General features: G+C 41.7%; 1 pseudogene; it reads right to left on the reverse strand.

Annotated features, from left to right (window-relative positions):
- Positions 1-4,117: 4,117 nt before the first annotated feature.
- Positions 4,118-26,804, reverse strand: LOC118964717 (uncharacterized; annotated as a pseudogene).
- Positions 26,805-27,928: the final 1,124 nt, after the last annotated feature.

The following is a 27,928-nucleotide window of genomic DNA, read 5'->3' on the forward strand; positions in this document are numbered from 1 at the left end:
TGTTCTGCCTGCGGCTATGGAATCCTGACCTTTTCACCGGACGTGCTACCTGTCCCAGACCTGCTGTTTTCAACTCTCTAGAGACAGCAGGAGCGGTAGAGATACTCTGAATGATCGGCTATGAAAAGCCAACTGACATTTACTTCTGAGGTGCTGACCTGTTGCACCCTTGTGATTATTATTATTTGACCCTGCTGTTCACCTATGAACATTTGAACATCTTGGCCATGTTCTGTTATAATCTCCACCCGGCTCAGCCAGAAGAGGACTGGCCACCCCTCATAGCCTGGTTCCTCTCTAGGTTTCTTCCTAGGTTCTGGCCTTTCTAGGGAGTTTTTCCTAGCCACCGTGCTTCTACACCTGCATTGCTTGCTTTTTCGGGTTTTAGGCTGGATTCCTGTACATCACTTTGAGATATCAGCTGATGTAAGAAGGGCTTTATAAATCAATTTGATTTGATTTGAGTGGGACAACATTCCACAGGCCACAATCAACAGCCTGATCAACTCTGTGCGAAGCAGATGTGTCACATTGCATGAGGCAAATGGTGGTCACACCAGATAATGACTGGTTTTCTGATCCACAACATCAAATTAACGATGGTTTATTAATCAAACAGGGGCAATCAATAGACAGGTCAAGGCAGGCAGGGGTCAGTAAACCAGAGGTGGGGCAACGGAACCGGACGCCAGGCAGGCTCAGGGTAGGCAGAGGTCAATAATCCAGAGGTGGGGCAAAGGTACAGGTCAGCAGGCAGGCTCGGGTGCAGGCTCGGGGGCAGGCAGAGTGGTCAGGAAGAGTGGTCAGGCAGGCGGGCTCAGAGTCAGGACAGGCAAGAGTCAAAACCAGGAGGGCGAGAAAAAGAGAGACTGGAAAAAGCAGGCGCTGAGACACAAAACCGCTGGTTGACTTGACAAACCAGACAAACTGACAACAGACAAACAGAGAACACAGGTATAAATACACAGGGGATAATGGGGAAGATGGGCGACACCTAGAGGGGGTGAACTGTAACTCAGTAGAATCTTTGTTACATGTTGCGTTTATATTTTTGCTCAGTATAGAAAAAAATCAGTTGCTCGCGACATGGTTTATTTTTTTAATGTACACTATATATACTAAAGTATGTGGACACCTTTTCAACTTAGTGGATTTGGCTATTGCTTAACTCTACAGCATACAATTACTTTATAAACGATTTTGTGCTTCCAACTTTGTGGCAACAGTTTGGGGAAGGCCCTTTCCTGTTTCAGCATGACAATGCCCCCGTGCAGAAAATGAGGTCCATACAGAAATTTCTTGTTGAGATTGGTGTGGAAGAACTTGACTGGAGAGAGAGGAGGGAGGCTGTTATAGCATATTAATGCCCATGATTTTGGAATGAGATGTTCGATGAGCAGGTGTCCACATATCTTTGGTCATGTAGTATAGCTTTCATGCTAGAAAATGTTTGAGACCCCTGGTTTAGAATTAAATACTGTATTTAATTAATATATATATATCTATCTATCTATCTATCTATCTATCTATCTATCTATCTATCTATCTATCTATATATATATATATATATTATGTATCCACCTCTTTGTTGTTCCTTTCTTCCTGGATTGCAAGCACAGACAGGTGCTGTGAGATATGTGACAAGGGTGTGTCCCCAACTATGAGGACAATATAAACTAATCAAAAGGATCCTGCATATTGACATTAGCATTTCATTATGTTGTATTTGATGTACAAGATTGAGATACAGAGTGGATAGAGGAAGAGAGAAGAAGTTGTCTGGACTCAGCAGTCCCTGGTCGCAGTATGCGCTAAGTCCAGACGTGCATTAGACACACATTAGTGCACCCTGCATGAATAAATGATGTGTGCCAAGCCAGGGGGTCCTAGCTTTGTGCAGAACTAACCTCAGTAGACTACAGCAGTCAGCCTAGAAGGAGAGTCTAGAACCCCATAACATAATCTTCTTCTTCCTAGTCTTAATGATGACTATATGGCATGCCATATTGGATTTTATTACTCATTAGTACATACATTTTGTCTGCAGTCCTATCATAATATTGAGAAAATTGTTCAGGTGTAAAGTTTGGAATTCCTTTTACTGGTTTTAACAAGCATTTGGTTAAACTTCAACTTTTAGTATATTGTAACAGATTGTGCAATTGTAGTTTTTGATATACAGCAGCAAGTATTGTTCAGTGATCAATATCAGACATGGTTTTGAGATCAAATCAATTATATTTTAGCCTCACTAGGGTTGACTTGTGTGCCAGCTCATCTTGATGAAGATATTTTTCCTGTTAATTCATAAAATACACCAAAGTCACTCTCACTGTAATTGAAAACATGTTAATGTTCAATTCATAAAACATTTAGAAAACATTGCCTTGAACCCCAAAAGAGTGTGAATGACACAGTAATGAGAGCACTGCAGTATCCTCTAGTGAAGTAAATTGTTAATGCACAGAGAGAGAGTGTCTTTCTATTACATATAGTGAGCTCCGAAAGTATTGGGACAGTTAAATGTTTTGTTCATGTTGGCTCTGTACTCCAGCACATTGGATTTCAAATGATACAATGTAATTAGGTTATGGTGCAGACGGTCAGCTTTAATTTGAGGATATTTTCATCCATATCAGGTGAAGCGTTTTGAAATTATAGCACTTTCTGTACATAGTCCCTTCATTTTAGAGGACCAAAAGTATTGGTACAAATTCACTTATATGTGTATTAAACTAGTCGAAAATATAGTATTTAGTCTCATATTCCTAGCATGCAATGATTACATCCAGCTTGAGATTACAAACTTGTTGGATGCACTTGGTGTTTGTTTGTTTTGGTTGTGTTTCAGATTATTTTGTGCCCAATAGAAATTAATGGTAAATAATGTCTTGTGTCATTTTTTGTCACTTTAATTGTAAATAAGAATAGAAAATGTTTCTAAACACTTATACATTAATATGGATGCTACCATGATTACAGATAGTCCTGAATGAATCCTGAAAATGATCAAATCAAATGTATTTATAAAGCCCTTCTTACATCAGCTGATATCTCAAAGTGCTGTACAGAAACTCAGCCTAAAACCCCAAACAGCAAGCAATGCAGGTGTAGAAGCATGGTGGCTAGGAAAAACTCCCTAGAAAGGCCAAAACCTAGGAAGAAACCAAGAGAGGAACCAGGCTATGAGGGGTGGCCAGTCCTCTTCTGTCTATGCCGGATGGAGATTATAACAGAACATTGCCAAGATTTTCAAATGTTCATAAATGACCAGCATGGTCAAATAATAGTAATCACAGTGAACAGGTCAGGGTTCCATAGCCGCAGGCAGAACAGTTGAAACTGGAGCAGCAGCACGGCCAGGTGGACTGGGGACAACAAGGAGTCATCATGCCAGGTAGTCCTGAGGTATAGTCCTAGGGCTCAGGTCCTCAGAGAGAAAGAAAAAAAGAAAGAAAGAGAGAAAGAGAGAATTAGAGAGAGCATACTTAAATTCACACAGGACACCGGATAAGACAGGAGAAATACTCCAGATATAACAGACTGACCCTAGCCCCCCGACACATAAACTACTGCATCATAAATACTGGAGGCTGAGACAGGAGGGGTCAGGAGACACTGTGGCCCCATCCGACGATACCCCCGGAAAGAGCCAAACCGGCAGGATATAACCCCACCCACTTTGCCAAAGCACAGCCCTCACACCACTAGAGGGATATCTTCAACCACCAACTTTATGAGTAAGAATGATGATTAAGAAAGTTACAGATGCATAATCTATTCTTATTTCAAATAAAGTGACTCCAAAATGTTTGTGTGGGTAGAACAGGTTAGAGCAGGCTGGGCTGGTGGAACTTTGTGTTTGTTCTTTGTGCCCTCTGGGTAACTGGGCTGGTGGAGCTCTGTGTTTGTTCCCTGTCCTGATGGGTAACTGGGCTGGTGGAGCTTTGTGTTTGTTCCCTGTCCTGATGGGTAACTGGGCTGGTGGAGCTTTGTGTTTGTTGTGCCCTGCTGGGTAACTGGGTTGGTGGAGGTTTGTGTTTGTTCCCTGTGCCCTGCTGGGTAACTGGGGGGGTGGAGCTTTGTGTTTGTTCCCTGTTCCCTCTGGGTAACTGGGCTAGTGGAGCTTTGTGTTTGTTCCCTGTGTCCTGCTGGATAACTGGGTTGGTGGAGGTTTGTGTTTGTTCCCTGTGCCCTGCTGGGTAACTGGGGTGGTGGAGCTTTGTGTTTGTTCCCTGTTCCCTCTGGGTAACTGGGTTGGTGGAGGTTTGTTCCCTGTGCCCTGCTGGGTAACTGGGTTGTTGGAGCTTAGAATAAGAACCTTTGAATCAGACCTCCTGACATGAAGGTTAGTCAGGCAGCCCCTGAAGGTCTCCCCTCCCAACACAACCTGCTGTTCATTGGGCTTGACTTGGGGGGAGGATCGATGCTGGCCCAAGTCTCTGTTATCAACCCTCAACTCTAATCTAAGGAAATCACAGAAATGTTGTTATGTCTGTGGGTGTTTGGAACAAATCAACCACAACATTGTACACTTTATTGCAATTTCAGAATTTAAGATAAGAAACAGCTTGACAAATTAAAATGTCTTACCGTGTGCTATCCTTAATACAGTCAAGTAGTGCCGTCTTTCATCATTATATGTCTTGGTAGACTTCAAGGCATTGTCATCAAAGTGAAACACCACATAGCCATCAACCAATGAGAGCTGGAATCCATGAAGCGGATCAATAAAGAAATGGTGCAATGATAGTGTTTACAAAAAGAGTACAAATCTGAAGCAAAACTGTTAAATTCATTTTGTTAACTCCTTTTGATACTCTTGCTCGTGTTTGAGGTTAAAATATGACACATCGAGTGCAGCCTTTGGATGATGCTCTATGAGAAACTTAATCCATTACTGAATAGTGGACTGACCTCTTTGACTTCGCTGGTCCTGAGAAGAACACTTCTATTCTCCTTGCTCCTGTACCCCAGAGAGACCATGGCCACAAGGGTGGTCCAGAAACCCCGTGGGTCCACTGAAAGGGAGTAGCCTCACAAACACCCTAAAAATAAAACACTGTACAAGAAAATTCTATAACACTGTGACTGTGTAAAATGTGTAAACTCCTCCCCCACATTGTGCAGTCTGAAATGCATTCACAAAATTGTATGGCAATTTATGAGAGGCGGTTTACCAAAAGAGAGGTTGGACATCCAACACTGACACCAATTGTTGTGTTAAACTCAATCTCCCGAGGTGTTAAAATCACATTATCCATACATCCTCTGAATGGAGGGACTGTGATGTTATCTGAAGGAAAATGGATGACATGGATAATTGCATCTTTGATAAAATATCCCTTGCAAGAGGATATTATGGCAGAAAGCCCATTCACAGAGTTTTGTACATTTCTCTCAATGATGCTGATAGACTACCAATGTAGAAATTCCTGAAACGTTCTTTCTTGTAGTCCATTTTGACAATCTCTCTTTCTTCTCCATATACTTCAAATTGTGTATCTATTACACCTGTAAATTCACAGGGAGAAAGCAGAAGTAAACAAAAAAAGTTGATGCAGACAAACTAAGCCTTCTGGGTGAACTGTGCACTGCGAGTCTGTGTTACTAACTTACAATGAATGAAACTTTCCCAGTACTCTTGGCTTTGAGGACTTAGTTGTCTGGCCTTCCCTGCAGCACAATACAACCTCTCTCCACAATAACATTAGTGTACGAATCCTATGAAATACAACATTCATGACGACATTTACACTACAGACACCAACCATAAATTCTCAATTAGGATTTAATCTATTCATGTTCAACTGCAATACCTTGAATTTCCGGTGTGTACTTGATGATATTGTATGCTTAATTGATTACACTACTTACAATGTAAAACAAGTCTTTCATTCACTTGCATGTACTAAATATTCAATGGTTTCTGCATGTGATTCAAATCAACATTTGTACCTGATATCAGATACACATACAAAACTATATAAAACAGTAATGCATTCCACACCCGGCTGTTTGTGTGGAACTTGACCAGTCTTCTTCTCTGGATTTCAGGGTCTTAATGTCTGGAACCAAACCGTAACCAATGCCGTCAAAATAATAAGGCACTGTTGACTGTTGACTAACCCAAGCTCTGACAGGAGGAAAGAATTGCCTGATACATTCTGACATTTAAGCAGAGAGGACTGCTATATCTATGGTAATGGTACAGGGCATAACTGGCCAAATTTGGACAGCATTCACCATTCTGTACAGTATGGTCTCTTTTATAGATGTTAAAACAAGGTGGTGATCCCCTTTTGTTGGTTCTTACTTTATATATGGCTGTTTGTCTACGCTGATGGCATTCTTGAAGTTGTACAGACTAAATAATTGTCCATTGATAGTAGACAGTTTGATGGCTCCACAGCACTAGGGTAACGCAGCTCCACTGGAGGCTAATGAAGAAGGGGCACACATAGTGAATTAAAACAAAACTTGAATATGGAGAATAAGACTGGTCCCGCTGATTACAGACTAGTAAAGTGTACTTCTGTATTCAACAATCTGAGGATGATGCAGAGGCACAACGCACCTGCGAGACAAAGGGATAGAGGATTGTAATTACAGTGACGTCATCAGGATAGCCGTCCACGTAGAAGACCACACTGTTAGTGTCCAGGTTGAGGAGGCCAACTGCTGTGTTTAGCTGCTAACTCTCCTTAGACACTTGGACTGTGATGTAAAGCTGTGTGTGAGACTGGCCTCAGCATCTTGCTAAACTCTAGAGAAATAGTAAGCAAACAGGATTACAAGGGAGCGGTTTCCATCATGGGCAAACTGTCATGTCATCAAGCTAGTATCAAATCCAGAATGTTTCCCCAGAGATGTCCCTGTTAAAAACCTCCTTGTCAAAAACAGTGGAGTTCACTTTGGTTCTGGTTATTAAATCAAATCAAATGTATTTATACAGCCCTTCGTACATCAGCTGATATCTCAAAGTGCTGTACTGAAACCCAGCCTAAAACCCCAAACAGCAAGCAATGCAGGTGTTGAAGCACGTTGACTAGGAAAAACTCCCTAGAAAGGCCAAAACCTAGGAAGAAACCGAGAGAGGAACCAGGCTATGAGGGGTGGCCAGTCCGCTTCTGGCTGTGCCGGGTGGAGATTATAACAGAACATGGCCAAGATGTTCAAATGTTCATAAATGACCAGCATGGTCAAATAATAGGTCTGGGACAGGTAGCACGTCCAGGGGACAGGTCAGGATTCCATAGCCGCAGGCAGAACAGTTGAAACTAGAGCAGCAGCACGACCAGGTGGACTGGGGACAGCAAGAAGTCATCCTGCCAGGTATCCTGAGGCATGGTCCTAGGGCTCAGGTCCTCCGAGAGAGAGAAAGAGAGAGAGAAAGAGAGAATTAGAGAGAGCATACTTAAATTCACACAGGACACTGGATAAGACAGGAGAAGTACTCCAGATATTACAAACTGACCCTAGCCCCCCGACACAATAACTACTGCAGCATAAATACTGGAGGCTGAGACAGGAGGGGACAGGAGACACTGTGGCCCCATCCGATGATACCCCCGGACAGGGCCAAACAGGAAGGATATAACCCCACCCACTTTGCCAAAGCACAGCCCCAACACCACTAGAGGGATACCTTCAACCACCAACTTACCATCCTGAGACAAGGCCGAGTATAGCCCACAAAGATCTCCGCCACAGCACAACCCAAGGGGGAGCGCCAACCCAGACAGGAAGATCACATCAGTGACTCAACCCACTCAAGTGACGCACCCCTCCTAAGGACGGCAAGAACGAGCACCAGTAAGCCAGTGACTCAGCCCCTGTAATAGGGTTAGAGGCAGAGAATCCCAGTGGAAAGAGGGGAACCGGCCAGGCAGAGACAGCAAGGGCGGTTCGTTGCTCCAGAGCCTTTCCGTTCACCTTCATACTCCTGGGCCAGACTACACTCATATGACCCACTGAAGAGATGAGTCTTCAGTAAAGACTTAAAGGTTGAGACCGAGTTTGTGTCTCTCACATGGGTAGGCAGACCATTCCATAAAAATGGAGCTCTATAGGAGAAAGCCCTGCCTCCAGCTGTTTGCTTAGAAATTCTAGGGACAATTAGGAGGCCTGCGTCTTGTGACCGTAGCGTACGTGTAGGTATGTACGGCAGGACCAAATCAGAGAGATAGGTAGGAGCAAGCCCATGTAATGCTGTGTAGGTTAGCAGTAAAACCTTGAAATCAGCCCTTGCCTTGACAGGAAGCCAGTGTAGGGAGGCTAGCACTGGAGTAATATGATCAAATTCTTTGGTTCTAGTCAGGATTCTAGCAGCCGTATTTAACACTAACTGAAGTTTATTTAGTGCTTTATCCTGGTAGCCGGAAAGTAGAGCATTGCAGTAGTCTAACCTAGAAGTAATAAAAGCATGGATACATTTTTCTGCATCAATTTTGGACAGAAAGTTTCTGATTTTTGCAATGTTACGTAGATGGAAAAAAGCTGCCCTTGAAACAGTCTTGATATGTTCGTCAAAAGAGAGATCAGGGTCCAGAGTAACGCCGAGGTCCTTCACACTTTTATTTGAGACTGTGATATGGTGCATCTCGGTGAGAGGTGTAGGAGTCAGGCGCAAGAGAGCAGGGATTTCTGAGAAGCGTGTTTAATATAGATATATGTATACATATATATATATATACACACATAGTCCACCAATACAAAATTGGCACAGATGAAAATCCAAAACTACGCTCTCGAAGGAACAGAAACTCGTGTCAATACACGGAGGAACAACCACAGTTCTGACACTACATACACGTACGTAATAGCGAAAACAATAAACAGCATAGATAATCGACCGCAAATACCCACAAACTTAATCCTACACGAATTAAGGCAGGCAACAGGTGCCCTATATACACACATAAATAAAAGCAATTGAAACCAGGTGTGAAAAGGAACACAGACAAAACAACCAGAAAAGGAAAAAGAGATCGGTAGCGACTAGTAAACCGGCGACGCTGAGCGCCGAGCGCAGCCTGAACAGGGAGAGGAGATTCCTTCGGTAGAAGTCGTGACAGAGACGACTGTTCAACCATTAAGATTAATTGTCAGATTCAACAGAAGATCTCTTTGTTTCTTGGGACTGTCATGTCTTTGGCTATGCCGGATTAAGTGATATGACATGCTATTCTATAAAATAATTTCTCCGTAAGTAATATTACCTGATTGAGTTTATCATGTAAATGTAATTAACTAGAGAGTTGGGCACCACAAAATAATATTTATAGAGCTATTATCTTCCGAATAAACTCTAGACCTAGTAATATTTTACATCAATAGCAGTCAACATTAATCGTCACCTTAATTCAGTCTCATCTGAAAGTTGTAAATTCTTAATTATCTGCATAAACCCTGGCTAACAAGTTGAATCAGCAATACAAAATTGGGTTTAATTAATTATTTACTAAATACCTAACTAATTACACATACACGTATTTAAATCATAACTTGATTACAAATTACATCATAAAGGAAAACATCCCTAGCAGGCGGAACAGATATGACAGCTGGTTACACAAAAGAAAAGGGCTGGGTTTGAGTGAAAGAGCGGGAAGACTGAGGAACAAAGGCGAAGCTGTGCTATCATAAATACAGTATCTTATGAATTCTAAATTACCGCCAATTTGAAAAAGGAAAATGCAATAAATATTTACTCTGAGCTGCACTTCAGTAGGTTGGTGGTAGATGGATGGCTGTGTTGCCCAACCGAGTCCTTTGTCCCTTGAAGAATGTCTCTGGTGGTCAATTGGATACGTTGTTGTAATGTCGTTGTGTGGTAGACGGGATACTCTGTCTGTTCCTTCCTAACCCTCGTTTGCATCTGCTGTTGCTAACTCAACGGCTAGGAGGTATCACTTCTGTAGTGAATAAGAGTTCAAAGTTCATACCATTCGCCACCAAAGCTCGCGCTGATGCTGGCTTTGTTCTGTAGTTATTGTCTGAACCATTCTGACATAGGACCGTCGTCCTCACATCATTGGAACAGGAGGTTATATTGTTGTCAAGGGCTTATATAGGAAGGGAGAGGAGGGCGTGTTTGAAAAGTTTTATAGCCCATGTCCCTTGATAGGGGCAGGCCACTGATTGAGCAGAGCCCTATCTTATGAAAACACAAATCTCACATGTGACCCTTCCAATTGGAGGTCATGCCAAATAGAGAGCTGGGGAGAAACACCAGGAGAGGAAATCAACAGATTTTTCACCTAGTCAGCTCGGAGATTCGAACCACCAACCTTTGCTTACTGGCCCGACTACCTGACACCCTTTTTTTCTTGGCTGATATTATTTAGTGTCTGTTATGTCATTGAACGTGGTATTGGCAGCAGTGACAGCTGCTTTGGCAGAGTCTAAAAGCTGCCCAATGTAATCTGAAACACACAAAAATAGTGTGTGTGAATAACATACCTATGTTCATGTTGTGGCACAGAGTGTGTAAACTGCAGATGTTATTCTCATCCGTTCCAAGTCATCATTAAAACACAAGCATAATCTTTCATCTTGTGTCCACAAACTTCTTTGAATCTGTAACTGCAAGAGCATCTTTTTATCATATCTCTTTTCTTCTTTATCTGACCAACACGTTGCTTGTGGGTGTCAAATTTGGCTGAGATCTGTGTGTAAAAAGTTTGTGGATAAGTGGAATGTACACTGAGTATACAAAACATATACTCAGTGTATACTTCCATGGCATAGACTGACCAGGTGGATCCAGGTGAAAGCTATGATCCCTTCTTGGTGTCACTTGTTAAATCCACCTTAATCAGTGTACAGTTGAAGTCGGAAGTTTACAAACACTTAGCTTGGAGTCATTAAAACCCGTTTTTCAACCACTCCACAAATTTCTTGATTACAAACTATAGTTTTGGCAAGTCGGTAAGGACATCTTCTTTGTGCATGACACAATTTTTCCAAAAATTGTTTACAAACAGATTACTTCACTTATAATTCACTGTATCACAAATCCAGTGGGTCAGAAGTTTGCATACACTAAGTTGACTGTGCCTTTAAACAGCTTGGAAAATTCCAAAAAATGATGCCATGGCTTTAGAAGCTTCTGATAGACCAATTGACATCATTTGAGTCAATTGGAGGTGTACCTGTGGATGTATTTCAAGACTTACCTTCAAAACTTAGTGCCTCTTTGCTTGACATCATGGGAAATCAAAATAAATAAACACCATGGGACCACGCAGCCGTCGTACCGCTGAGGAAGGAGATGCATTCTGTCTCCTAGAGATGAACGTACTTTGGTGCGAAAAGTGCAAATCAATCCCAGAACAACAGCAAAGGACCTTGTGAAGATGCTGGAGGAAACAGGTACAAAAGTATCTATTTCCACAGTAAAACAAGTCCTATATCGACATAACCTGAAAGGCCACTCAGCAAGGAAGAAACCACGGCTCCAAAACCGCCCTAAAAAAGCCAGACTGCGGTTTGCAACTGCACATAGGGACAAAGATCGTACTTTTTCGAGAATTTTCCTCTGGTCTGATGAAACAAAAATAGAACTGTTTGACCATAATGACCATTGTTATGTTTGGAGGAAAACAGGGGAGGCTTGCAAGCCAAAGAACACCACCCAACCGTGAAGCACGAGGGTGGCAGCATCATGTTGTGGGTGTACTTTGCTACAGAAGGGACGGGTGCACTTCACAAAATAGATGGCATCATGAGGCAGGAAAATTAAGTGGATATATTGAAGCAACATCTCCAGACATCAGTCAGGAAGTTAAAGCTTGGTTGCAAATTGGTCTTCCAAATGGACAATGACCCCAAGCATACTTCCAAAGTTGTGGCAAAATGGTTTCAGGACAACAAAGTCAAGGTATTGGAGTGGCCATCGCAAAGCCCTGACCTCAATCCAATTGAATATTTCTGGGCAGAACTGAAAATGTTTTTGCGAGCAAGGAGGCCTACAAACCTGACTCAGTTACACCAGCTCTGTCAGGAGGAATGGGCTAAAATTCACCCAACTTATTGTGGGAAGCTTGTGGAAGGCTACCTGAAGTGTTTGACCCAAGTTAAACAATTTATAGGCAATGCTACCAAATACAATTGAGTGTTTGTAAACTTCTGACCCACCGGTAATGTGATGAAAGAAATTAAAGCTGAAATAAATCAATCATTCTCTACTATTATTCTGACATTTCACAATCTTAAAATAAATTATCCTAACTGGCCTAAGACAGGGAATGTTTACTAGGATTAAATGTCAGGAATTGTGAAAAACTGAGTTTAATGTATTTGGCTAAGATGTTTGTAAACTTCTGGCATCAACTGTAGATGAAGGGAAGGATACAGGTTAAAGAAGGATTTTTAAGCCTTGAGACACTTGAGACATGGCGTGTGTATGTGTGCCATTCAGAGGGTGAATGGGCAAGACATAATATTTAAGTGCCTTTGAAATGGGTATGGTAGTAGGTGCCAGGCGCACTGGTTTGAGTGTCTAAAGAACTGGAAAGCTGCTGGGCTTTTCAATGTCAACAGTTTCCCTTGTGTGCATCAAGAATGGTCCCCCATCCAAAGGACATCCAGCCAACTTGACACAACTGTGGGAAGCATTGAAGTCAACATAGGTCAGCATCCCTGTGGAATGCTTGCGACACCTTGTAGAGTCCATTCCCCAACTAATTGAGGCTGTTCTGAGGACAAAAGGGGGAGGGGTGCAACGCAATATTCAAGGTGTTCCTAATGTTTGGTATACTCAGTGTATGATAAAATATCAGAATCAGAAGGAAATATCAGACAGAGCCACTGGAATGTGTTTTATTGAGGGGCATACAATATACTGTAGTGTGAATTGGCCTCAATCCCTCCATTAACAGGTTCAAAGTGCAAAGCTTTTTTCAACATCATAAAGCAAAGCATTTGCCCCATATCATTTAGCAGGTTGGCATTCATTGTCATGAATCTTGCCCTGGATGAAGTTCTGCCGAGTGGTCACTAGCTGGCACAGCCACAAAGTCTAAAATCTGATTTTAAACCTAATCCTTTTTAACCTTAACCACACTGCTAACCCTAATGCCTAACCCTAAAATAAGAGCAAAAAGCACATTTTTGTTCTCATAAATTTTTACAATATAGCTCATTTTGACTTTGCAGCTGGCCCATCCAAGGATACATTGCTCAGTTCTGCCTCCATGATAAGACTCATGATAATAAATGTCAACCTGGAAGGCTTGAGAATCGGTCAATAACATCATACATTTTGGTGCAATTCTTGTTTCTAATGTAGCTTTAGTGTCGTTAAAAAGCAAGAATTAGGATGATTACTACACCTTTAAGGTCCTTCTCGGCATTCATGGCCTCTGTCAATAAGCTTCTTGCATTATTCTTTAGCTCCTCGGACCTGTTGGTCAGACCTTTCTCCTCCACATCCTGAAACATATCGAAGTTAAGAGATATGTGAAATAATTTTGCATGGTATGTTAACTATTTTCCATGTCATTGTAAATTTAAGTTCATGGTGGCTGTAGCATCTGGACCAGAATAATCACCTTCAGAGCTTTTTCGGGCTGCCTCTTTGGATATGTTGGCCGCAATCTCTGCCTCTTCAATGGCTTTTATTATTCTGCTGTAGGCTCTCACGCTTTCAGCAGCATGCTGCAGGTCAGAGCTGTTGGTGGCGTTGTGTACTGCCCTGCAATAACAAGGAATAGAACGCTCACAGTGGTCCATTATCAAGGCACAAGGCGAGATCCAGATGCAGACAAAGGAGGCAGATGGTTGGAGTCTTACAATGTTTATTAATCCCAAAAGGGGTAGGCAAGAGAATGGTTGTGTACAGGCAAAAGGTCAAAACCAGTTCAGAGTCCAATAGGTACCGAAGGGCAGGCAGATTCAAGGTCTTGGCAGGCAGGATGATCAGGCAGGCGGGAAAGTAGTCCAGAGTAAGGCAGTGGTCAAAACCGGGAGGACTAACAAAAGAGAATAGAAAAGGAGTACAGGGAAAAACACACTGGTTGACTTGACTAAACATACAAGATGAACTGGCATAGAGAGAGAAAACACAGGGATAAATACACTGGGGAAAATAAGCGACACCTGGAGGGGGCGGAGACAATCCCATCAGGGCCTGACAGTCCATACAGTCCACACAAAGGTCCCGACATAGGAAACGTCTGTGGGGTATGAAGAAGTAGGCCCCCACCTAAGAACAACCTAACCCACTCTTTGTCTACCTACATTTGTAGTTCCATTGCAGGAGCGGTAGAGACAGCAGGAGCGGTAGAGATACTGATTGGCTATGAAAAGCCAACTGACATTTACTCCTGAGGTGCTGTTGCACCCTCGAAATCCACTGTGATTATTATTATTTGACCCTGCTGGTCATCTATGAACATTTGAACATCTTGGCCATGTTCTGTTATAATCGCCACCCGGCACAGCCAGAAGAGGACTGGCCACCCCTCATAGCCTGGTTCCTCTCTAGGTTTCTTCCTAGGTTCTGGCTTTTCTAGGGAGTTTTTCCTAGCCACTGTGCATCTACACCTGCATTGCTTGCTGTTTGGGGTTTTAGGCTGGGTTTCAGTACAGCACTTTGAGATATCAGCTGATGTACGAAGGGCTTTATAAATAAATTTGATTTGATCTATCTCGGCTGCAAGGTGCTCGTATTCCTGAAAGATTTAAATTACATTTTTAATGCCTCCTTCATTACGAGATAAATAATAATATCCACTGGATTTGAATTCATCTGCTTCATACCTTGTTTTGCTCCTTCATCATTTCCAAAAGGTTTGTGATATTCCTCAGTTTATCTTTTGTCATATTGATTGGATTGAATCACATTTCCTCTCCAGCTCATCTTTTAATTGCTAGTAAATTATTTGGAAATAGGAGGGACATTTTTTTGTGTTGTATCTACAACATTTCATATATGTTATTCTTCAGTATTTGACATTACCATCAGGTCTCTTAGGAAGTCAGTACTGCTGGAGTTGAGGCTCCATGTCCTGTTTACCATATCCTCTGCTTGTGCCACAGCCTCTGCCAGATTCATCAACGCAGAGCCCCACGTCATCAGGGACTCTGCCGCCTCATTGGCTACAGCCAGGTTGTCATCCAATGGAGTTGTCATATTGTTCCTGATGAAGTCCAACACTGAGAGGGACACATGTATTACCCTTTGCACCTTGAGTCATATCTATCAAGAACTTGTGTCACATTGATGTATGGAATGTCTCATTCAAAAGAATGCTAAATAAAGTGCTGCTCTGTACTGTAAGTGACTTTAGTCTAATCCAAAAAGCCCAGATCTCACGTTTGTGAGCCTCCTCTTGCTCCCTGGCAGCCTCCTTGTCTGGTTACTGCAGCCAAGTTCTCTCATCTCCTGCACCATGCGCTGCACCTCCTTCATCATCCTGGCCACCTCCTCCACTGCCACATTTATGTTGGGTATACTAGATTTCGCCTCCCTCAGGTGACGAAGGAGATCTGAGAGTGCAAGAAAAGAGGTGGGGATTATCATGACAATGATGTATCATTATATTATCATATTGAAATACTTTGAGTTATAGTTTACCTTCTATATGCATTAAGAGATAGAGCTTCAGGGATAAGACACCCACGACAGGTCCTCTGGGCAGCATTGCCGTAGTTACCCACTTTGTAGCGCTCACATCGATGCCCATCAGTATTGTACTGACAGTTCTGGAAAATAAAGTGTTCTCTCTGTTTATCAATGAAGCAGGCTTGTGGAATGTTGGTGGTATGGTTCATGATGTGAGAGGTAATGTAGTCTGGCATGAATGCTAGTCTGTGGATATGACTGATATCCATCTGGATCAGCAGGTTTTGGAAAAAGCAGAACTAAGCCATACGGTATGTTTACCTTACTGGTGAGTCAGAAATGATCTATCCTGCTGTGTGTCTAGTGCCTTGCAAAAGTATTCATCCCCCTTGGCGTTTTTCCTATTTTGTTGCATCACAACCTGTAATATAAATGGATTTTTATTTGGTGTGATGAACACACACAAAATACTCAAAATTGGTCAAGTGAAATTAAAAAATAACTTGTTTAAAAAAATAAATAAAAAAATTAAAAAACTGAAAAGTGGTGCACATGTTCACCCCCTTTGCTATGAAGCCCCTAAATAAGATCTGGTGCAACCAATTACCTTCAGAAGTCACATAAGCCTACGCTAGCGGGACAACTTCCGGTGAAACTGGAGGGTGCGCAATTCAAATAAATAATCCCCCAAAATATGGATATTAAACATTTAGGTACATAAGTGTCTTACATCGGTTGAAAGCTTACATTTTTGTTAATCTAACTGCACTGTCCGATTACAGTAGCTACTACAGCGAAAACATGCCATGTGATTGTTTGAGGACGGCGCCCCATTTCAAAATATTTTTCCACAGGCACAGGTTTCATAAATTCACAAATAGCGATTAAATATTCACTGACCTTTTGAAAATCTTCCTCTGATTTGTCATCCAAAGGTTCCCAGCTATAACATGTAGTGTCGCTTTTTAAAATCCTTCTTTATATCCCAAAAAGTTGGCGCCATCGAGTTGGCGCCATCGATTTGAGCAATCCACTCGTTCAACATGCAGAGAAAGGAACCCTTAAACTTAGTTTCAACAAGTCAAAATACATTTCTATTTATTCCTGAGATACCCTAAAATGTAATCAAACTATAATATTACTTACGGAAAGAAGTATGTTCAATAGGAAACCGATTTTAGCAGGTGCATCCTGTCTTCATGGTGCGTGCAAACACACATTTCCAAGACTGTGTCCCTGTACTAAAACGGCTATTTCTTATTTGTTTTGGAAGTTACAAGCCTGAAACCTTGAACATTGACTGCTGACACCCTGTGGAAGCCATATGAATTGCATCCTGGGAGCTAATTTTCAGTATGCCCTTATACTTGCCATTTTAAGAGGATGGTCTCTCTCAAAAAAATTAATTCCGGTTGGTTTTTCTTTGGATTTTCTCCTATTATATCTATTGTGTTATATTCTCCTATATTATTTTAACATTTCTACAAACATCAAAGTGTTTTCTTTCCAATGGTACCAATTATATGCATGTCCTGGCTTCAGGGCCTGAGCAACAGGCAGTTTACTTTGGGAACGTCATTCAGGCGGAAATTGAGAAAAAACGGGCCTAGCCCTAAGAAGTTTTTAAATAAAGTCCACTTGTGTGGAATCTAAGTGTCACATGATTTCAGTATATATACACCTGTTCTGAAAGGCCCCAGAGTTTGCAACACCACTAAGCAAGGAGCACCACCAAGCAAGTGGCACCATGAAGACCAAGGAGCTCTCCAAACAGGTCAGGTACAAAGCTGTGGTTGAAGTACAGATCTGGGTTGGGTTATAAAAAAATATCTGAAACTTTGAACATCCCAATGAGCACCATTAAATCCATTATTAAAAAATGGAAAGAATGTGGCACCACAACAAACCTGCTAAGAGAGGGCCGCCCACCAAAACTCACAAACCAGGCAAGGAGGGCATTAATCAGAGGCAACAAATAGACCAAAGATAACCCTGAAGGAGCTGCAAAGCTCCACAGCGGAGATTGGAGCGTCTGTCCATAGGACCACTTTAAGCCACACGCTCTACAGAGCTGGGGTGTATGGAAAAGTGGCCAGAAAAAAGCCATTGCTTAAAGAAAAAAAGAAAAAGGCATGTGGGAGACACCCCAAACATATGGAAGAAGGTACTCTGGTCAGATGAGACTAAAATTGAGCTTTTTGGCCATCAAGGAAAACGCTATGTCTGGCACAAACCCAACACCTCTCATCACCCCAAGAATACCATCCCCACAGTGAAGCATGGTGGTGGCAGCATCATGCTGTGGGGATGTTGTTCATCGGCAGGGACTGGGAAACTGGTCAGAATTGAAGGAATGATGGATGGCGCTTAATACAGGGAACATCTTGAGGGAAAACTGTTTTAGTCTTCCAGAGATTTGAGACTGGGACAGAGGTTCACCTCTGGCCCCAATGACCCTAAGCATACTACTAAAGCAACACTTGAGTGGTTTAAGGGGAAACATTTAAATGTCTTGGAATAGCCTAGTCAAAGCCCAGACGTCAATCCAATTGAGAATCTGTGGTATGACTTAAAGATTGCTGTACACCAGCGGAATCCATTTGACTTGAAGGAGCTGGAGCAGTTTTGCCTTGAAGAATGGGCAAACATCCCAGTGGCTAGATGTGCCAAGCTTATAGAGACATACCCCAAGAGACTTGCAGCTTGTAATGGCTGCAAAAGGTGGCTCTACAAAGTATTGACTTTGGGGGGTGAATAGTTATTCAAGCTCAGGTTGTCTGTTTTTATGTGTTATTTCTTGTTTGTTTCACAATAGAAACTATTTTGGTAGGCATGTTGTGTAAATCAAATGATACAAACCCCCCAAAAATCTATTTTATTCCAGGTTGTAAGGCAACAAAATAGGAAAAATGCCAAGGGGGGTGAATACTTTTTCAAGCCACTGTATGTGTGCGTGCGTGTGAGAGAGAGTGATAGAGGGATAGATTGATAGATGGAGAGAGAGAGAGAGAAACCCACCAGACATCTCCCTGTTTGTTCATTGGACAGGCCGTTACAGTTGCAGGGTACACACTGGCCCCTAGGAGGCCTTGTCCTCTCTGTAGTATCTAGGGTCACTAGTGGGAGGGATGGGGGCATCTTGTTGTGCTCAAGTTGATAACGGCTGTCAGTGACTACCCAGACAGCGTTGTGAAGTGGAGAAACTGAGCTCTGATTTTATGTATAGCATGTTTCAATTTAGGTGTTTATACAGGATGACAGGGGCTGTGAGTGGAAAGCAAGGACTACCAGGACTATAGTCCTACGTGTTTTATTTAATTGAAGAAAGATTGGACGGGCGGAAAGAAAGGTAAAACACGACCCTAGTTAGAAGGACATGCACTGTTTATCTCTATTGTCCTGCTATTCAAAATAATTAGTTAATGTAAATATGGACTTGCCAAGCAACCCATTTTATGTAAGTCACTCAGACACAATTTTGTTGTGAAAAGAGGTTTCAATTCAAAGCCATTGCTTGTTTGAGTTGTAAATCAAGGTGTGGTATATTGCACGACTAAATCAACACATGACCAAAGAACAATGGGGATCATTGTGACATCAATTGATGTAAAAAGGGCTTCAGAAATAAATTTGATTGATTGATTTGAGGACACACCACCTGAAAATGAAAGTATCAAAAGTTCTGTCGTTTGGACCATTTGGTCCCTTTAGAGAGGAATCAAGAAATATTTGTCAAATGTTTAAGGCTAATCTGTCTTTGTTTGTGTACCCTGTGTGTAACAAATTAATACATATATTTGTGTTGTTCAACATTTTCTTTCTTAAACATCTACATGTAGTTTGTGGACATACTCCATTAATATTTGCAATTAGCAGGCTTTTTCAAATTGGTGGACTAAATGTTTTGCATATCTACTGTGAAAATTAAACTCAGACAGAAGCCCCTGACAACTATTAACAAATCAGTTACCCAACAACCTTAAAACACAAGATCTGTAATCTAGTACAGAAATACCTGGGTGATGGCTCCAGCTGACTGGCTGTTGAATGAGGGGTCACAGTACTTCCTTGGGAGCCAGAGATCCTTACTGCTCTGGTGGCTCTGTGCCAGATAGTTATACCCACAGTTTGAATGTCTCTGTGGTCCTCTCTGGCCCTTCGTGTAGGGGCCAAATAAAGCACACCACAACACTAATCCTCATACTCCTCCAATCCAGGAAAAACTCCCTTGCGTCATTTTCATACGTCTGCAAGACAGCAAATCTACCTCCCGCACTGTAGAGGAGCTTGGCTGTGGGAACTATGAGGAGTAAATAACTAGGAGCTCCAACCCCAGTAAAACTAGGGCCAAATAGAATGCCTGTATACAAATTGACTGGTATACCTACAGGAAGACTGAGCATATCAGTATGCTTAGTTTGGAGGTTGTTGAGGCTTAAAGATCACCTGGGTACCACTTGCTTTTTCTCAGAGGTGTTTGTGGAGCAGTAAGTTGGCATGGCATAGATAGTATTTGTACTATGTACCACAGGTCACGTTTCACAGTTGTGAAACTATGTAAGGTGTAAGCCTAAGAACCAGGTGAATGAAATAACAATATAATAGAAGGAAATAGAATACAAACCAAAGTATAGCGTTGCTTACACACTGATTATGTTCCCAATCCTACGTCCCCTTGTTTGACATTCTTGCAGATTGAAAGGGATTTTTCAAGAGGCCTCACTGTGCAAGGAAATAGCTTCAAAGCAATCAGATACCTTGATGCACAGTATCTAGTGCTATAGTGCTATACAGTCCTGTATTTAACGTTATATACAAAACATCCAATACTAACATCAACACTCTAGACGAACCTGCCACAGTCGGCCGAAATAGAAAAACAATTGCAGTCAAATGTCAATTCAATAGAGCTTGATTCTCCATCACAATGCAATACAGCCATAGCTGTAAAAAGTTGCAGTGGTACAGTATAAAAGACAGAATACCTGGCACCATCACCCCCACAAATAAACCAAATCAATACTTTTTATTAACCTCTGAACACCTATCTACAAAGATGATGTGTTCTGTCTCTGATACTTTATCAACTATATGGTTCTTAAAAATAGGGTAGAGCGCATAGCTTGCGATACCACACGTGTTACTGCCATTCCGGATCATTCTCATGTAGCCCTATCCAGTACTCCAACTGGGAAGAAAAGGAAAACAGGCACAGATTTATATACAAAAAATCCCCTTAATATACAGTACCAGTCAAAAGTTTGGACACACCTACTCATTCCAGGGTTTTTCTTTATTTGTACTATTTTCTCCATTGTAGAATAATAGTGAAGACATCAAAACTATGTAATAACACATATCATGTAGGAATCATGTAGTATCCAAAAAAGTGTTAAACAAATCCAAATATATTTTATATTTGAGATTCTTTAAAGTAGCCACCCTTTGCCTTGATGACAGTTTTGCACACTCTTGGCATTCTCTCCAGCTTCATAAGGTGAAATTCAAATATATTTTTTAGAAATATGTACGTTACTTTCACACATTAACAAGTCCAATACAGAAAATGCAAGATAAACATCTTGTTAATCTACCCATCGTGTCCGATTTAAAAAAAAGCTTTACAGCTAAAGCACAACATATGATTATGTTAGATCACCGCCAAATCGAAAAAACACACAGCCATTTTTCCAGCCAAAGATAGGAGTCACAAAAAGCAGAAATATAGATCAAATTAATCACTAACCTTTGATGATCTTCATCAGATGACACTCATAGGACATCATGTTACACAATACATGTATGTTTTGTTCGATAATCCAAAAATCTCAGTTTACATTGGCGCCTTACGTGCCAAAACTTCCAGTGATTTTGCAGAAATACTAATAATAAACATTGATAAAAGATACTAATGTTATTCACAGAATTAAAGATAGACTTCTCCTTAATGCAACCGCTATGTCAGATTTAAAAAAACTTTACAGAAAAACCCTAATCTGAGAACGGCGCTCAGAACCTAAAACAGCCAGAGGAATAGCCGCCATTTTGGAATCAACAAAGTTAGAAACAACACCATAAATATTCACTTACGTTTGATGATCTTCATCAGAAGGCACTCCTAGGAATCCCAGTTCGACAATAAATGACTGATTTGTTCCATAAAGTTCCATCATTTATGTCCAACCCAGTAATCCATCTTCATGAAGCACGAGCATTTCATCCAGGCAAGAACTCGAAAGTTCCGTTAGAGTCCTTTAGAAACATGTCAAACGATGTATGGAATCAATCGTTAGGATGTTTTTTAAAAACCTCTTGAGTTTCAAGATGTGGCACTATTTTAATTTTTGGAAAAATAACGTTCCCAAAGTAAAAGGGCTATTTTGTCAGGACAAGATGCTAGAATATGCATATAATTGACAGCTTAGGATAGAAAACACTCTAAAGTTTCCAAAACTGTAAAAATATTGTCTGTGAGTATAACATAACTGATATTGCAGGCGAAAGCCTGAGAAAAATCCAATCAGGAAGGGACTCTTATTTAGAAAGTGCTGCGTTCCTATGCGTCCCTATTGAGCAGTGAGTGAGATATCAACCAGATTTCTTTTTCTATGGCTTCCCTAATGTGTCTAGTGTCACAATACATATTTTCAGGCTTTTATTTTGAAAAATGAGCCTGAACGACAACATTGCGTCAGTGGTCAGCTGGAGGCTCTCAGAGTGTTTTGTGCGTAAAAGACAAATGCGGCCATTGTTTCTCTCTTTCCTAATAAGAAACCACCTGTCCCGGTTGATATATTATCGAATAGATATTTGAAAAACATCTTGAGGATTGATTATAAAAAACGTTTGCCATGTTTCTGTCGATATTATGGATCTAATTTGGAATATTTTTTGGCGTTGTCGTGACCGCAGTTTCCGGTGGATTTCTCAACCAAACGTGAAGTACAAACGGAGGTGTTTCAGCTATAAAAATTATCTTTATGGGACAAAATGAACATTTGCTGTCTAACTGGGAGTCTCGTGAGTGAAAAAATCCGAAGCTCATCAAAGGTAAACAAATTATTTTGATTGCTTTTCTGATTTTCGTGACCAAGCTGCCTGCTGCTAGCTAGGCATAATGCTATGCTAGACTATCGATAAACTTACACAAATGCTTGTCTTGCTTTGGCTGTAAAGCATAATTTCAAAATCTGAGATGACAGGGTGATTAACAAAAGGCTAAGCTGTGTTTCAATATATTTCACTTGGGATTTCATGAATATTTATATTTTCTAGTAATATTTTTTGTCCGTTGCGTTATGCTAATTAGTGTCAGTTGATGACAATTCCCCCGGATCCGGGAGAGGGAGTTCCAAGAGTTAACAGAAAACATCAATAATGTTCCAACCGGAGAATTCCTTCGTCTTCAGAAAGGCACTGGAACAAGAGGTAACTCTGAGAGCCCCTCCTTTATAGTAGAATCCTCATTGAAGTTGACATCTAGTGGAAGCCCTAGGAAGTGCAACCTCATCCATATCTCAATGTGTACTCGGTAGGCCAAGCTTTGAAAAACTACAAACTCAGATGTCCCACTTCCTGGTTGGATTTTTCTCAGGTTTTCGCCTGCCATATGAGTTCTGTTATACTCACAGTCTTCATTCAAACAGTTTTAGAAACTGTTTTCTATCCAATACTAATAATAATATGCATATATTAGCATCTGGGACAGAGTAGGAGGCAGTTCACTCTGGGCACGCTATTCATCCAAAAGTGAAAATGCTGCCCCCTATCCCAAAAAGGTTTTAACAGGTGTGCCTTGTTAAAAGTTAATTTGTGGAATTGTTTTCCTTTTTAATGCGTTTGAGCCAATCTGTTGTGTTGTGACAAGGTAGGGGTGGTATACAGAAGATAGCTCTATTTGGTAATAGACCAAGTCCATATTATGGCAAGAACAGCTCAAATAAGCAAAGAGAAACGACAGTTCATCATTACTTTAAGACATGAAGGTCAGTCAGACCCAGAGTTACCTCTGCTGCAGAGGATAAGTTCATTACAGTTAACTGCACCTCAGAAATTGCAGCCCAAATAAATACTTCACAGAGTTCAAGTTACCGACACATCTCAACATCAACTGTTCAGAGGAGACTGCGTGAATTAGGCCTTCGTGGTCGAATTGCTGCAAAGAAACCACTATTAAAGGACAACAATAATAAGAAGGGACTTGCTTGGGCCAAGAAACATGAGCAATGGACATTAGACCAGTGGAAATCTGTCCTTTGGTCTGATGAATCTAACTTTGAGATTTTTGTTTCAAACCACCGCGTCTTTGTGAGACGCAGAGTAGGGGAACGGATTATCAACACATGTGTGGTTCCCACCGTGAAGCATGGAGGAGGAGATGTGATGATGCTTTGCTGATGACACTGTCTGTGATTTATTTAGAATTCAAGGCACACTTAACCAGCATGCATAGCACAGCATTCTGCAGCGATATATTCCATCCCATCTGGTTTGCGCTTAGTGGGACTATCATTTGTTTTTCAACAAGACAATGACCCAAAACACACCTCCAGGCTGTGTAAGGGCTATTTGACCAAGAAAGAGAGTGATGGAGTGCTGCATCAGATTATCTGGCCTCCACAATCACCCGACCTCAACCCAATTGAGATGGTTTGGGATGAGTTTGATCACAGAGTGAAGGAAAAGTAGCCAACAAGTGCTCAGCATATGTGGGAACTCCTTCCAGACTGTTGGAAAAGCATTCCTCATGAAGTTGGTTGAGAGAATGCCAAGAGTGTGCAAAGCTGTCATCAAGGCAAAGGGGTGGCTACTTTGAAGAATCTCAAATATAAAATATATTTTTGGTTACTACATGATTCCATATGTGTTATTTCATAGTTTTGATGTCTTCACTATTATTCTACAATGTAGAATATATTAAAAATAAAGAAAACCCTTGAATGAGTAGGTGTCCAAACTTTTGACTGGTACTGTACATGAAAAAGTAACCCCATTATGATATTTTGTGAGAATGTAAACCATGTTACTCCCACCTGTGATTCACCCACCTGTTTTGATGATCCAATAGTCTTTTCCCTCTGCAGAGCCATAGCCAACCAGCAGCACTGCATGACTGAGGTTGTTGGGGTTACAGCTTGGCTCCTCATATATTCCTGTTTGACCAATAATAGCACTGGTTACAATGAGGCAAGCTCAGATAGGGAAAATGCATTTTTTTTATGGAATCAAAAAACGTTTACCTGGACTATCAAAGTTAATATTATGTACAGGAACGAAAAAAACACTACCTTTAGTTGTCAAGCTTCAAGGTATGAAGACCAACCTGAACTGTAGAACATGAAGCTTGGGTGATCTGCATCCACAGCAATGGTGATTGGGCCAATGGTTGCCACAGTATCATCTCCAGTGGGTATGAACCTCTAATCAGTAATCCTGGCAACTGACTGACTGCTTTCATAGAAACAGGGCTGGGAATCCTAGAAATACAGAAAGGTGTCTCACCCCTTGTACTTCTTAAATCATACGTTTCTATTAACATTATGTAACGTTGGTCTACACGGACAGGGATGTCCCCAGTCAGACTCTTACCACTGATGTGTAGGGGTGGTGTCTGTGGACTGAAGCCCATTCTGAAGCACATAATCATAGGCATTAGCCATCCTGGCTCCACTGCAGCCATTGGTGCCATAGCGCTTGGAGCAGTCCACAAGGTTTTGCTCACTCAAGGACATCAGCTGACCTGTCCTCTTGAACATTTGTCCTTCAATGGCCCCCGTAGTGCTAAACGCCCAGCAGGAGCCACAGTCGCCCTGTGAGGAGAAATCAACAGAACTCAAACTTCCTAGTTTGCACTGACATTCTACTTCCAGAAGTTTTTAAAGAAAAGCCTCACCTGGTCTTTCACCTCAGTGACATACATAGCCCATGGTTCTGTAGTCAACGGTAACAGCCTCTAACTTCCGAGCACTGGCACGGAGCTTTCGAGCTGATGCATTCTTCTCTTTTCTCTTTATTTTGCTATGAGAAACTTATGATAGGACAGGGAGTACTTCTCAATGCTTCCCTAATCTCGGGGGAATGGAACTGTCGGCTGGGTAGTGATACACAGTGGTGAGAACTCTGGAGAAGGATACAACTCACCTACTGTTTGTGTGTATGTATGTGCGTAGGATACCTACTGTTTGTGTGGAAGTATGTGCGTAAGTAGGGAGCAAGTATAAAATGGATGTCTTTGCATAATGGACTTCAGAGTGTTCTCGTGAATAAACATTTTGACTATTGTAAGCTGGGAACTCTTGTATGTTTCATTCAACCAGAACCTTACAAACTCTGTGTTGCAGACTGAGTAGATTAATTGAAGTTTATGAACATTGATAACGAAATTCTCATAACAACATCCATGTCCCTCTGATAAAACTGCTATTATTCTTATCAATCACCCTCATGTTCTCCTCCCAAATGGCCTTCCTCTCAATGTCATCCGCTTCAGAATGAACAAACAAATAGTTGATTATTGTGAAGGTGTGTGTCTGGGAGGGAGAGAATTAATTATTGAATGTTTACAATGCGTCTTCATGTAGGCATATATGAAGTTGAGTAGCCTAATCCAACAGTAACTATTGAGGCGTGTTTGTGAATGCAGGCTGTGTCTATGAGTATGTGTATAAAATACCATCTAACCTTCTTGTTGTACGACACACCGTTGCTCCTCTTCCATGTTTGCCACTCTGATGGCCCCTGCACCTCCTCATCCGAGTCTGACGCCACGTGGAGAGGATCAGACAGCAGTATAGAGAGCAGCACAGCTCTCCCCATGAGGCTGGCCCATTGAACTGGAGGGATGAATGATCAGAGTATAGTATTTCACCAAATGTGTTCTGTCGTAAATTACTTTACTGCAATTTATACCATTCTGGAGAGAGAATTCTATGGACACACTATAAATGCTCTGAGATTTAGAATGTAATGTTATAAAATCAATGCAATCAAGTTAGACTAAATGAATGTCAATAACCTGGCACCACCTGCTGGAAAGTTGGGCTGTCTTGTGTTCATGTTCTGAGACTAATTCCACACTCTGACCGTGACCGGTCATCACCACCTCTTTCATTGTCTGTGATGAAGGGTGTGCTCCCCACGAGCCTGTCTGAATCCCCATCACCTACACACAAGAGGGACGTGCCAACAGGGGAGAAAACAACCCTTATTAGACAATCCCAGGTCACAGAGTGTAAACACAGTATGTCACTATTCAAAGTAGCCTACATCAGAGTTTTTTGACACTCCTCACAACAATAGCTTAGCGGTGCCAAGAAAATATGTTGGTCTACTCGAAATACAGCCCATCTCTAAAAACCTGCCAATTACCTACAATTAAACAGATACAACATCACCTCACGGCACAACGTGAACTGTGAAGAGAGGCACACACAAACACACACGTAAACATACTCTAACACACACTTTACACACACACATTGTCCGGGGGTGTCCTCGGATGGGGCCACAGTGTCTCCTGACCCCTCCTGTCTCAGCCTCCAGTATTTATGCTGCAGTAGTTTATGTGTCGGGGGGCTAGGGTCAGTTTGTTATATCTGGAGTACTTCTCCTGTCCTATTCGGTGTCCTGTGTGAATCTAAGTGTGCGTTCTCTAATTCTCTCCTTCTCTCTTTCTCTCTCTCGGAGGACCTGAGCCCTAGGACCATGCCCCAGGACTACCTGACAAGATGACTACTTGCTGTCACCAGTCCACCTGGCCGTGCTGCTGCTCCAGTTTCTACTGTTCTGCCTTATTATTATTCGACCATGCTGGTCATTTATGAACATTTGAACATCTTGGCCATGTTCTGTTATAATCTCCACCCGGCACAGCCAGAAGAGGACTGGCCATCCCACATATGCTCTCTCTAATTCTCTCTTTCTTTCTCTCTTTCGGAGGACCAGATCCCTAGGACCATGCCCCAGGAATACCTGACATGATGACTCCTTGTTGTCCCCAGTCCACCTGACTGTGCTGCTGCTCCAGTTTCAACTGTTCTGCCTTATTATTATTCGACCATGCTGGTCATTTATGAACATTTGAACATCTTGACCATGTTCTGTTATAATCTCCACCCGGCACAGCCAGAAGAGGACTGGCCACCCCACATAGCCTGGTTCCTCTCTAGGTTTCTTCCTAGGTTTTGGACTTTCTAGGGAGTTTTTCCTAGCCACCGTGCTTCTACACCTGCATTGCTTGCTGTTTGGGGTTTTAGGCTGGGTTTCTGTACAGCACTTTGAGATATCAGCTGATGTACGAAGGGCTATATAAATAAATTTGATTTGATTATTGCACATTGTAATTGTTTTTATCCTGTT

Source organism: Oncorhynchus mykiss, chromosome 5 (assembly GCF_057628025.1).
Source record: "Oncorhynchus mykiss isolate SJ-2025 chromosome 5, ASM5762802v1, whole genome shotgun sequence".
NCBI classification, from domain to species: Eukaryota; Metazoa; Chordata; class Actinopteri; order Salmoniformes; family Salmonidae; genus Oncorhynchus; species Oncorhynchus mykiss.